The sequence below is a fragment of the Bos indicus genome, chromosome X, assembly GCF_029378745.1.
Source record: "Bos indicus isolate NIAB-ARS_2022 breed Sahiwal x Tharparkar chromosome X, NIAB-ARS_B.indTharparkar_mat_pri_1.0, whole genome shotgun sequence".
Lineage (NCBI taxonomy): Eukaryota > Metazoa > Chordata > Mammalia > Artiodactyla > Bovidae > Bos > Bos indicus.
The window spans coordinates 140,380,869-140,394,443 of NC_091789.1; the positions used below are offsets into that span (position 1 = coordinate 140,380,869).

A 13,575-nucleotide genomic window follows, 5' to 3' on the forward strand; every position below is an offset into this window, starting at 1 on the left:
ACAGTTACTCTAAGGCATTCTAGAAAATCATTTGCATGTTCAGAACATCATCAGAAAAGAAATACTGTTAAAACTATCTTGATGTTTACAAGGAATAGATAACAGGAATGCCACTGGGTTTAAATGACATTTTCCCAGGAACTTACGAGATGATGAAGGCAATGAATTTAAGCATCAACTGTCATTATTAACATACACTTCATCTCTAATATGGTTAATTTAGGGACGTTCTACAGCGACGTATTCCCAAGCCAAAACAATTTCTTTTTAAGAATATACTCCAAATGCCAGATGCATAATTCTTTTTTGGAAATATACTCCTGACAAAGCAACAGAATGCTCTTGCCATTCTGAATAGCTTTTGAAACCTCAGCGCAGACCTTAAAAGGACTGACTCATGGCTCAGAAAAACGCAATAAAACTGAATTGAATTAACAAAATGATACCCAGAAGGGAAAATAAGGCTGCCTGTGAGTAAGTGTATGTTACACAGTAGGTGATTCTTGGTCAAGAAGTATAATTTATACTCTGTATCGACTTGCTTTTATGGCGTTTTTTAAAGTTCAAGGTTACAGGCAGATTCCTACATAAGCAGCCCAAATTCTCCATCCTTTCTAATCCATGCTATCATGCTAATAATTCATGGCAATATTCGGAATGAAGGTCTTTATTTTGAGGTATGAATAGGTTGATGACATAATTTAGCAGTCATTCTGGGACAGGTCTGTGGGTGGAAGGAATGAGTAATAATTGTATGGAGCACTTATCATAATTTATGATCTGCAAGAATGAAGGTTTACTGTTAAGTAAAACCAACCTGTCCTCAGTTTAGAAAGCTATGAATATGATAATAAACTGGTATTACATAAAATAACACGTGTGTGCTCAGCCATGTCTCTTTGTCAACTCATGGACTGTAGCTCTCCAAGCTCCTGTGTCCGTGAGATTTTTCAGGCAAGAGTGCTGGAGTGGGTTGCCATTTCCTCCTCCAGGGGAATCTTCCCAACCCAGGGATCAAACCCGGGTTGTGTCAATTGCATTGCAGGCGAATTCTTTACCCACTGAGCCACTGGGGAAGCCTACATAAAATAATGCCTCCAGAAGAGCACCGAGAAGTTTAGGGAAAAGAAACAAAAAACAAAAAGGGTGTTTGGGGAAGAATGGATATGTGTATAGGTATGGTTGAGTTCCTTCAGAGGTCAGCTGAAACCATCACAACATTGCTGACCAGCTGTTTCTTAGTCGCTTGGTTGTGTCTGACTCTTTGCAACCCCATGGGCTGTAGCCCACCAGCCTCCCCTGCCCATGGGATTTCCCAGGCAAGGATACTGGATCAGGTTGCCACTCCTTTCTCTATTGCTGCTACTATAATATATAAGACAGATAACTAGTAAGGACCTCCTGTACAGTGCAGGGAACTCTACTGTATACTCTGTAATGACCTATATGGGAAATGAATCTGGAAAAGAGGGAATAAATGTATATAGATATATAAAACGGATTCACTTTGCTGTATAGCTGAAACTAACACGATGTTGTAAATCAACTATACTCCAATAAATATTAAAAAATAAAAATAAAGAAGAGACATGCCTTTTGGAAGGAGAAAATTTACAGCATCAGACCTACCAGAGGTGTGCTGTCTCATACTATGAGGACTACACCGTTTATTAGAATGAAACGCAGAGAAAACGCCATGTGCAAATGTGGGTTTCAAGTGCACTCGTAAGTTAAAGAGCGCTCCGTGGCAAGAATAACAGTGACCATCTTTATTTGAACAGTGACAACGGCTCTTTGAGACCGACATAATCTGCCCCTGGCCATCTGTTCCTCTCTAATGGCCCGATTCATCACTTCCCAAAGAAAAGCCACAGAGAAGATATTTCTTCAATGAATCCTCAGTTCAAAAAAAAAAAAAAAATCACAAAGAAAACTGTTGATAAATTTTAAAGGGTGTGGGGCTTCCTTTGACAAGCATGGAATTTTCTTTCTTTGTGGGTCAGATGATTCCTTTGGCGAGGCACCATGGTTCACCCTGTATGAAGTACAGAAACGTGCATGCATTTCTACACAAGAGTCTCCTGTCAGAATGGGGAATGGTGTCCAATTTCACAGGATCTCTAGTTTCCACTAAGAAGGTTCTGGAAAGAGCTCACGGGCAGTGACCTCAATCAATATGATCTCAACAGGCGGCCTGGCCATCAGTCACCGGCATCTGATAAGAGCAGTCAGCCAGAGGATGATCATCAGAGAGAAGGAAGCTATAAAGAGATGAAATGCCCGAGTCACTCCAGAGGGAGAATTAACTGCCCAAGACAACACCATCTTACAGTTCATCTAGACTTCATTTACGTTCCTCAGGTGGACTGGAGGGTTCCTATATAAGAAGAGAAGATAAAATACCCTCACTTTTTTTATTGTCTCATATCTTTCTATTATTATGCTACCTGAGTAAATCTTCTTACCAAGTGGCAGGCTTCATATTATTTCTACCACGTATGGTATTTTATGCTTCTGTTTATGCTATCGTGACTTCACAATGTCTTGAGTGATAGTGCAACGTGTTAGCTCAATTTAAAAGGCAGTATATGTGCAGCTCAGTTGACTCAATATGAAAAAACAAGTCTGTTAAAAATTGGGGCTTTCCTCAGAGCTCAGTTGGTAAAGAATCTGCCTGCAATGCAGGAGACCCCAGCTTGATTCCTGGGTCCAGAAGAGCCGCTGGAGAAGGGATAGGCTACCCACTCCAGGATTCCTGGGCTTCCCTGGTGGTGGGCAAAACACCTAAATAGACGTTTCTCCAAAGAAGACATACAGATGGACACAGGTACATGAAAAGATGCTTCGAATCACTAGTTATTAGAGAAACGCAAATCAAAACAATAATGAAGTTATCACCTCCCACAGGTCAGAATGGCCATCATCCAAAAATCTACAAACAATTAATGCTGGAGAGCGTGTGGAGAAAAGGGAAGCCTCCTACACTGTTGGTGGGAAAGTGAATTGAGGCAGCCGCTATGGAGCACAGCAGAGGTTCCTTTAAAAACCCAGCTAGCATGTGATTCAACAATCTACTCCTGGACATATATCCAGACAATAATATAAACCAAAGCGATACAGGCACCCCATGTTCATAGCAGCACTGTTCACAATAGCCAGGACGTGGGAACAACCTGAATGTCTACTGACTGATGAATGCCCAAAGAAGACATGCTACATGTACACACTGGGATACTACTCGGCCATAAACAAGACTGAGATAATGCCATCTGCAACAGCATGGACTTCAAGACTGTCACACTGAGTGAAGTCAGTCACAGAGAGATAGACAAGTATATAATACCACCTATACGTGAACGGCACCCCACTCCAGTACTCTTGCCTGGAAAATCCCACAGCGGAGGAGCCCGGTAGGCTGCAGTCCATGGGGTGGCTAAGAGTCGGACACGACTGAGTGACTGAATGGAACTGATTATAATACTCGAATCTGGAACGTCCCTCGTGGTCCAAGGGCTGAGACCCAGAGTGCCCAATACATGTGGCCCGGGCTCCATCCCTGCTCGGGGAAATAGATCCCAGATGACGCAACTAAGAGTGTGCATGTCACAAAAGAATCAAATAAATAAATGCCAAAATAGCAGCATCTGAACTGTCTTTACAGTTATCACTGGATCCAAGTTAACTCCTTAGGTTTTATAAATGGCACCAGGATTAAGTAAAGGGTATAATTCAAGAAAGCTCAGTGAAAGCAAACTCCCATTACCCCGTTTCCTGTCAAAAATCCACACAATCCAAAAAACAAAACAAAAACAAAAAAAGACAATTTAAAAAGTCTCTTTAGAAAACAGAGTTACCTGTGCTTGGTGCAATTTCTGAGATCTGTTTATCTTTGCAAAGATCCATGTTTTCTATCTTGGCACCAATACCAGGCTGATAATTTTAAGTTAAACCATGGCTGAGGACTGGGAATTCAAGTCTATTTAAACACTTTGTCTTCTGTACACCACAAACATCCTGACACTGGCTGGTTAACTGGTTTTCTCGCCAGCTTGAACAGCACACACGTTACTAACATCATGACCTATCCAAAAAAGCAAAACAAAAGAAAGTTAAAAAAAAAAAAAAAACCAAAGCACCACAACAGAAGGTTTTAAATTAGGAGGGGGAAAAAAAAAATCAAGAAACTGTAAACTCCCATTCCATCAAGGAAAGCCTGATCATTTTACCATGCAAAGTGGATCTAAACAGTGAATATGAACCGCTTGTTTTCATGAAGAGTAATGAAACTCTTTAAATTCAGATTTATGGAATCGTGTGGAAAATGTGTCCTTGCCTTCATCTCATGTGACGGCAATCACCATTTTTCATGGTTAAAAAAAAAAAAAATATATATATATATATATATATATATATATATGGTTGTGATCAGTCTTAATTCAACACAGAGATGGCGGGAAGGTATTCAGCCTCTGGGTACTTCCATAAATGTGAATGGCCACTTCCTGTTATGCACATTTTTATGAAAATCAGTAGAGCTTGGATAAGATGAGAAAAGGAAATAGAATGAAGTTGCACCAGACACAATCTTGACCTTGGGATGCCCAGGGTCCTCAACATTTCCAGTGTTCATCCGTTATTATAAACACTGGTCACCATTCCACATTTTCATCCATAAATAAAAAGTCAGCATTTTTCCCTTTCACACTGAATGCATTACTATGTTCCTTTTTTTTTTCCTGTGCTTTTAGAATTTCACTCCTGTGCATGACTGTAATTTTTATTCCTCAGGAGACAAAGAATGAGTTTATTGCATACTCAGGTTTTTTTTTTTTTTTTTTTCTACACCTGAGACTCAGTCAAGGAATACATATATTAAAGTATCCAATAAGGTAAATAAAGTATCCAATAATGTCAAAAACCCTGGAAAATCTTTGGCAACAATTTCTGCTCCTGAGAAACATTGGAGAGGTAAGCAGTCTGCTCTTTGAGAACTTATCCTGACCAGGATAAAGAGAACCTCAGAAGGTGAGTATGGTTTTCCCAGTAGTCATATAAGGATGTGAGAGTTGGACTATAAAGAAAGCTGGGCACTGAAGAATTGATGCTTTTGAACTGTGGTGTTGGAAAAGACTCTTGGGAGTCCCTTGGACTGCAAGGAGAACCAGCCAGTCCATCCTAAAGGAGATCAGTCCTGGGTGTTCATTGGAAGGACTGATTCTGAAGCTGAAGCTCCAATACTTTGGCCACCTGATGTGAAGAACTGACTCACTGGGAAAGACCCTGATGCTGGGAAAGATTGAAGGCGGGAGAAGGGGACGACAGAGGATGAGATGGTTGGATGGCATCACTGACTCAATGGACATGAGTTTGAGTAAACTCCAGGAGTTGGTGATGGACAGGGAGGCCTGGCATGCTTCAGTCCATGGAGTCACAAAGAGTTGGACATGACTGAGTGACTGAACAACAATCAGGTAGAATTTAAGGCATATTCACAAAAAGTAGCAACCCCAATAAATTGAACCTCAATAACAGAATTTATCAAGCCTCCAACGTTGTACAGATATGATTGAAAGGAATGTGTTCAATATAACGGGAGGTATTATGCCTTAGTGAATTTAATGCTATAAAATATAAGGAGAAATTGAAGATTCTAAGCTCTCACACAATGATGAGAGAATCTGAGAGGTGGTGAATTCACCTTTCTCCTACTTGCTTATCTATCTAGATTCTGACTTTGCTATTTTCTACTCCTATTTATTAGAGGACACTGTGGGTCTTATGGAGAAGACAATGGCACCCCACTCCAGTACTCTTGACTGGAAAGTCCCATGGACAGAGGAGCCTGGTGGGCTGCAGTCCATGGGGTCGATAAGAGTCGGATACGACTGAGCGTCTTCACTTTCACTTTTCACTTTCATGCATTGGAGAAGGAAATGGCAACCCACTCCAGTGTTCTTGCCTAGAGAATCCCAGGGACGGGGGAGCCTCGTGGGCTGCCGTCTATGGGGTCACACAGAGTCGGACACGACTGCAGTGACTTAGCAGCAGTAGCAGCAGCAGTGGGTCTTAGCTCAGACATGAGATATTTTAAAGCCATACAAAACTGAGGGCTTCCCTGGTGGCTCAGTGATAAAGAATCCGTCTGCCAATGCAGGAGACACAGGTTTGATCCCTGGAAGATCCCCTGAAGAAGGAAATAGCAACCCACTCCAGTATTCTTGCCTGGAGAATCCCATGGACAGAGGAGCCTGGAGGGCTACAGTCCATGGGGTCATGACTCAGCGACATTTTTCATTGTAAGAACCACCTAGAGAGTCATAAATCAATGATAGAATTGCCCTTTTTCTGACGTAGCCAAATTCCTGAAAGGAAAATGTTAGTCGCTCAGTCGTATCCGACTCTTTGGGACCCCATGGACTGCAGCCCACCAGGCTCCTTTGTCCATAGAATTCTCCAGGCAAGAATACTGGAGTGGGTTGTCATTCCCTTCTCCAGGGAACCAAATTCTTAGGCATTTCTAATTCTCCTCTCTTTGTCAGATGGTTTCGTTCAAGCTCTTTGTTTCTGTCCTGGGAGATAAGGTTCTGCTACAAGCGGTACTGTTATCTCGTGGCCACTAAAATTTCCTGTGGAATTAAAGGGAACACAATTTCCGTGGAGGATAGCATTTTGATGTGCAATTTAGGAGACAACGTTCTCTGCTGCTACACACTGGGGATATATATATATATTTTTTTTTATCAAATGTCTTCATTCTTTCTACAAATTTAGATTTTTCTTTGAGCAAAACTTCATAAAATAAAGTCTATTTTATGGAAAAATGGACTTTTGATTGTGAAAAGTCTCAACCTCTATGGAAGCTAAATTTTTTAAAGATACTTTTATTTTTTTGGCTGCACCACATGGCACATGGGAATCTTTAGTTCACTAACAGAGATGGAACCCTAGCCCTTCGGGAAGTGCAAGTGTTAGTCACTCAGTCGTGTCCAACTCTCTGCGACCTCATGGGCTGTAGCCCACCAGGCTCCTCTATCCATGGGATTCTCCAGGCAAGAATACTGGAGTGGGCTGCCGTTCCCTTCTCCAGGGGATCTTCCCAACACAGGGATTGAACCCAGGTCTCTGGCACTGCAGGCATATTCTTTACTGTCTAAGCCACGATGGAAGCCTGAGCCCCTTGGAATCACTACTGCTCAATCTGTGTATGATGGGCGTATCCTGCTGCTGCTACTGCTGCTGCTAAGTCACTTCAGTCATGTCCGACTCTTTGTGACCCCATAGACGGCAGCACACTAGGCTCCGCCATCCCTGGGATTCTCCAGGCAAGAACACTGGAGTGGGTTGCCATTTCCTTCTCCAATGCATGAAAGTGAAAAGTCAAAGTGAAGTCGCTCAGTCGTGTCTGACTCTTTGCAACCACATGGACTGCAGCCTACCAGGCTCCTCCATCCATGGGATTTTCCAGGCAAGAGTACTGGAGTGGGGTGCCATTGCCTTCTCCGGGGCATATCCTAGGAAACTGCAAACACAGAGTCTTAACCACTGGACCACCTGCAAAGCCCCTAGCATACTTCTAAGATGGGTTCTTTATCTTGAGTTCATGGCTACCAAAGACCACACTCGCTGTCCCTGCCAAATTCCAGCAAAGAAATGTTTATCTTCTTATAAACCTGAATAGTTTTTGCTGGAGGCAGCTGCAAGAATTCATGGAGCCTCAAACACAACAAGAAGACTACTTAAAAGGAAGACACAATGCATTACCCAAGGACAGCAACCACTAGCTCCTTGAACTGAACGTTCATCACCAAAATTTTCTCCCCTTTCTAACTGACAGGAAGTTTCATTATCTGAAAACACTCTCTGTTTGTAAGGTGGACTGTACTGTATTATCAATTAAAGGGACTGATGGAAAGCTAAACTGGCCTATAACCCGCAGATGGCTAAAAACTTGTTTTTCATATAAAACCATTGTGTGCAAACTAAATTTAATTTCCCTAGTTCAACACAGGATGGATTTTTGTCTTCTCAGGGGCACAGACATTGTGATGACCCCCGCTGTCTTTTGAGTCTGGGCTTCAGCCATTTATTTCTCCATCACTTCCTTTCTTAGCAGCCAGATTTCACAGTAAAAGAGTTAATGTTCCCTGAATTCAAAAACGAGACTCTGAAAGCATCCATCAGAGTTTTGGTGGGGGATGGGGTGAGGGATAACATGAAAGAGCTAAACCGCCAGTCATTCCAGATGATGCTCCATGGGTCAGAGTGTTACTGTTGTCGTTTAGTCGCTCAGTCATGTCCGACTCTTTGCGATCCCATGGACTGTAGCCCACCAGGCCCCTCTGTCCATGGGATTCTCCAGGCAAGAATACTGGAGTGGGTGGCCATGCCCTCCTCCAGGGGATCTTCCCGACCCAAGGATCAAACCCTGGTCTCCTGCAACGGCAGGTGGGTTCTTTATGATTAAGACACCAGGGAAGCCCAGAGTTATTAACACAAGTTAAATGCAGAACATTCTAGTGGAAGGAAGGTTAAGGTCACCCTCTCCTTTCAACTGAGAGCCGAAGAATTGATGCTTTTGAACTGTGGTGTTGGAGAAGACTCTGAGAGTCCCTTGGACTGCCAGGAGATCCAGCCAGTCCATCCTAAAGGAAATCAGTCCTGAATATTCATTGGAAGGACAGATGCTGATGCTGAAACTCCAATACTTTGGCCACTTCATGCGAAGAGTTGACTCATTGGAAAAGACCCTGATGCTGGGAAAGATTGAAGGCGGGAGGAGTAGGGGACGATAGAGGATGAGATGGCTGGATGGCATCACTAGCTCGATAGATGTGAGTCTGAATGAACTCCAGGAGTTGGTGATGGATAGGGAGGCCTGGCGAGCTGCAGTCCAAGGGGTCACAGAGCTGGACACGACTTAGGGACCGAACAACACAACTTCTTTCAATAATGGATTTCTGTCATCAGTGGGAGGTACACACTCATTCCCATCTTTCCAAGTTCCTTTATGTATTCTGCTTTGTTATACATTTGAACATTTCAGACCTTCCCCAAGACACTTTGCAGGATTTCTGTTCCTGTCCATCCCAAAATAATAAAGTTACTTTCAAACATTTTTTTAGGAAATTTGGTTGAATGCTTTTATTTAATTTGTTTGTTTTTTGGTGATTCAGCTTCTCTGCAGTAGCCTTGAAACAAAGTCTCAGCTTCTGATTTCAATTGTCAATTTTTGTTCCCACCCCAGGATGAGAAGCAAGACATTAATGGGAAAATATATATATATATAAATAATGCCAAAGATGCAGTCATGGTTTCCAGGGTACCAAGCAACTATTGTATCTAAAGTTTTGAGAAGTCCAGAGAATGTCCTGACCAAGGGCTCTTGGGTTTATTAGGGGACAAGGTTACAGGTGAAGGCCAGGGTTCCCTGTAAATGCAGAAAGAGAGATGTTCCCAGCATCGCTTTTCTTTTTTTTAATTTATTATTTTTTTAATTGAAGGATAATGGCTTTACAGAATTTTGCTGTTTTCTGTCAAACCTCAACATGAGTCAGCCATAGGTATACATATCTCCCCTCCCTTTTGAACCTCCCTCCACATCCCACTCCTCTAGGTTGACACAGAGCCCCTGTTTGAGTTCCCTGAGACACAGAGCAAATTCCCGTTGGCTCTCTCTGTTACATATGGTGATGGAAGTTTCCAGGTTGCTCTTTCCATACATCTCACCCTCTCCTCAGGTCCATAAGTCTATTCTCCTACCAAGCATGCTGCTAAGTTGCTTCAGTCATATCTGACTCTGTGTGACCCCATAGACGGCAGCCCACCAGGCTCCCCAGTCCCTGGGATTCTCCAGGCAAGAGTACTGGAATGGGGTGCCATTGCCTTCTCCACCTACCAAGCATAGCTTTTTGTAAAAAATTATTTTAATATTTTTTGTAATGGGGTGAGGGAGAGAAAAGAGAAAGACAAACACCACATCACTCATGTGCAGAATCTAAAATATGACACAAATGAACTTATTTACAAAATACAAAGACTGAGACATAGAGAACAGGCTCTATGGTCACCAGAGGATAAAGGGCAGGGCAGGGGTAAGCCAGGAGCTTGGAATTCATAAATATAAAACTACTATACTTATTCATAAATATAAAATATAGTAATTTATATAATCATGTAATACTATGTAATAATAATGTAATATAATATCATATATAATAATATATAATCAACAAGGAGTTACTCTGTAGCAAAGGAAACTCTACTCAGGATCTTGTAATGACCTATAAAAGATGAGAATTTTAAAAAAGAATATATTTGTGTATATACACATATGTGTGTATATAACAGAATCACTTTGCTGTGTACCAGAAACAAAATGTTGTAAACCAACTGTAATTTTTTTTTTTAAAAGATACATGTACCTCAGTGTTCATAGCAGCACCGTTTACAGTAGGCAAGGCAGGGAATATATGGCTCATTCATGTGGATATCAAAAGGAAGGAGACATAAATAATAGTATATTTATGGCTGCCTCCTGTTGGTGTATCACAAAAACTAACACAAGATCATAAAGCAATTATCCTCCAATTAAAAATATTTTAAAAATGTAAAGTATTTTTTTTGAGGTGGACCATTTTTAAAGTCCTGATTAAATCTTGTATAACACGGCTTCTGTTTTCTCTTTTGGTTTATGGCTGCACATCATGTGGCATCTTAGCTCCCCAACCAGGGACTGAACCTGGAATGTCTGAATTGGAAACTGAAAATCACTCAGTCTGTCCAAGTCGCTGCAACCCCATGGACTGTACAGTGCATGGAATACGACGCCCCCCCCCCAACCCCCGGCCCAGGGATCAGACCCAGGTCTCCCACATTCTTTACCAGCTGAGCTACAAGGGAAGCCCTCTGAATTGGAAGGTGAACTTGTAACCACTGGACTACCACAGGAGACCCCTGAGCATGGTGTTTAAAATCTGCTCTGCCTGTTATTCTGGATAATAACCATTGTCCTGCATGGTGCTATATGCTAGGATCACCAAAACTTCTAGAATGGGAGCTGGAGGAAACCACTTTCTCTTTGTCCAGCTGTCCTCCTCAACTTCTTGTCCAAGCTGGTCACTCTGCTGAGAAGAGAACCTCAGGAGAGTCGCCTCTTTAAAGTGTGGTCGTTTGCTGACTTGTCAGGTGAAATCCAAGGGGAGGACCCCCGCTGTTGAATTGACAGCAGATGAAAAGGGTCAACTGGTCTACAGGAAGGTCTTCTACAATCCGGCAATTGACCTGGTGGGTCACAGTAGGGTTTGACCTTCCGTTTCTCCTCATGTTACAGGAGGGTTGGGACTAACAGGAGCCTGAAACTGGGAGAAGAAAGCAAGAGGCATCTCTCTTCCACTTTGCTGCCCCAGCGTGGACGTTGTTTCTGGTGGGTCTGGCTTCCTCGGACACATCTATCACGCAACTCACATACACCAGGAGTGCCAGCCAAGAGTTTCCTTGAGCCCCTCCTTCGGGTCTGTCCTTGTCCTGGGAATGGCAGCATTTCCCTGTGGATGTTGGCCCACACTTCTGTGATCTCAAATCAGTGCTTTCAGCTATGGAGCATCTCTCTGATCAGTACGTTTTTTTAAAACTCAAATCCCTCTACTGAAATCCCCGATGGCTCAGCAGGTAAAGAAGCAGCTTACCAACGCAGGAGACTGAGGACATGTTGGTGTGATCCCAGGGTTGGAAAGATACACTGGAGAAGGGAATGGCAACCCATGCCAGTATTCTTTCCTGAAGAATCCCAAGGACAGAGAAGCCTGGCAGGATACAGTCCACGGGGTTGCAAAGACTTGGACACCACTTAGTGGTCATGCAGCTATGGAAATGCACAGTGGGGATTTTCAAATCCTGGACTTTTACTGATGCCTTGAAAGGTAAGTTACCAATACAAGTGCTGTAAGTGCTTCAAGAACTATTATACTTGTTGGTAAGTATGTCAGTAAGATTTTATATATACATATACATATAGCCTGTATAAATTGCATATACATATATATATATCTGTCTGCTGCTGCTGTTGCTGCTAAGTCGCTTCAGTCGTGTCCGACTCTGTGCGACCCCATAGATGGCAGCCCACCAGGCTCCGCCATCCCTGGGATTCTTCAGGCAAGAACACTGGAGTGGGTTGCCATTTCCTTCTCCAATGCATGAAAGTGAAAAGTCAAAGTGAAGTCGCTCAGTCGTATCCAACTTTTGGGACCCCATGGACTGCAGCCTACCAGGCTCCTCCATCCACGGGATTTTCCAGGCAAGAGTACCGGAGTGGGGTGCCACTGCCTTCTCTGATATATCTCTCTACATATATGCAAATTGCAACTCAAATTTCTTTTTTAAAGACTATTCACGGACATTTTCCCCAAAGAATACAGATAGTGAACATGTATCTTCAAGAAGAATTACACAAGCATGTCAGTAGGATTTTATACACACACACACACATATATGCAATTTATACAGGCTGTATCTGTTTGTCTACATATATGTAAATTGCAATTCAAAAATTTCTTTTTAAAAAACTATTCATGGACATTTATTTTCTAAAGACGACATACAGATAGCTAACATGGACAGGAAAGGACACTCACCACCACTAGTCATCAGGGAAATACAAATCAGAACCACACCTGTCAGAACGGCCATCATCAAAAAGACCACAGATAAGTGTCAGAAAGTATGTGGAGTAAGGGAACCCTTGTACACCATGGAGGTTCCTCAAAAAACTAAAAATGAAGCTACAACATGATTCAATAATTTGACTTCTGGGTATTTATGCAAAGAAAAACAAAAACTTACTCAAAAAGATACATGTACCCCAATGTTCAAAGCAACACCATTCACAATAGGTAAGATTTGGAATTAACCCAAATGTCCACTGACAGATGTTGCATAAGGAAGATGTGGTTCGTATACACAAGGGAATATTACTCAGCCTTAAAAAAGAATGCCATTTGCAGCAGCATGATAGACATAGAGACCATCATACTAAGTGAAGTAAGTCGGACAGAAAGACAAACACCATATGATGTCATTTAGATGGAATCTAAAATAGGACTCAAATGAACTTATTTACAAAGCAGAGACTCAGAGACACAGAAAATAAAACTTATTGTAACCAAGGGAGAGAAGAAGAGGGAGGGATAAATTGGGAGTTTGGGATGGACATATACTTGCTGCTGCCGCTGCTGCTGCTAAGTTGCTTCAGTCGTGTCCGACTCTGTGCAACCCCATAGACGGCAGCCCACCAGGCTCCCCCACCCCTGGGATTCTCCAAGCAAGAACACTGGAGTGGGTTGCCATTTCCTTCTCCAAGGCATGAAAGTGAAAAGTGAAAGTGAAGTTGCTCAGTCGTGTCCAACCCTCAGTGACTCCATGGACTTCAGCCTTCCAGGCTCCTCCGTCCATGGGATTTTCCAGGCAAGAGTACTGGAGTGGGGTGCCATCGCCTTCTCTGCATGTACACACTACTATATATAAATTAGGTAATCAACAAGCATCTGTTATACAGCACAAGTAATGGTAATATACTGTAAT

At 42.4% G+C, this 13,575-nt stretch overlaps 1 long non-coding RNA gene across 2 annotated transcripts in view; it reads left to right on the forward strand.

The window, feature by feature from the left end:
• LOC139181273 (uncharacterized) overlaps positions 1-13,575 on the forward strand; it is a 137,989-nt gene that overhangs the window by 50,425 nt on the left and 73,989 nt on the right. For both annotated transcript variants that reach the window (XR_011565279.1, XR_011565280.1), the window contains exon 3: positions 11,330-11,918. This is a non-coding gene — a long non-coding RNA (uncharacterized lncRNA). The remainder of the gene's footprint in view (positions 1-11,329; positions 11,919-13,575) is intronic.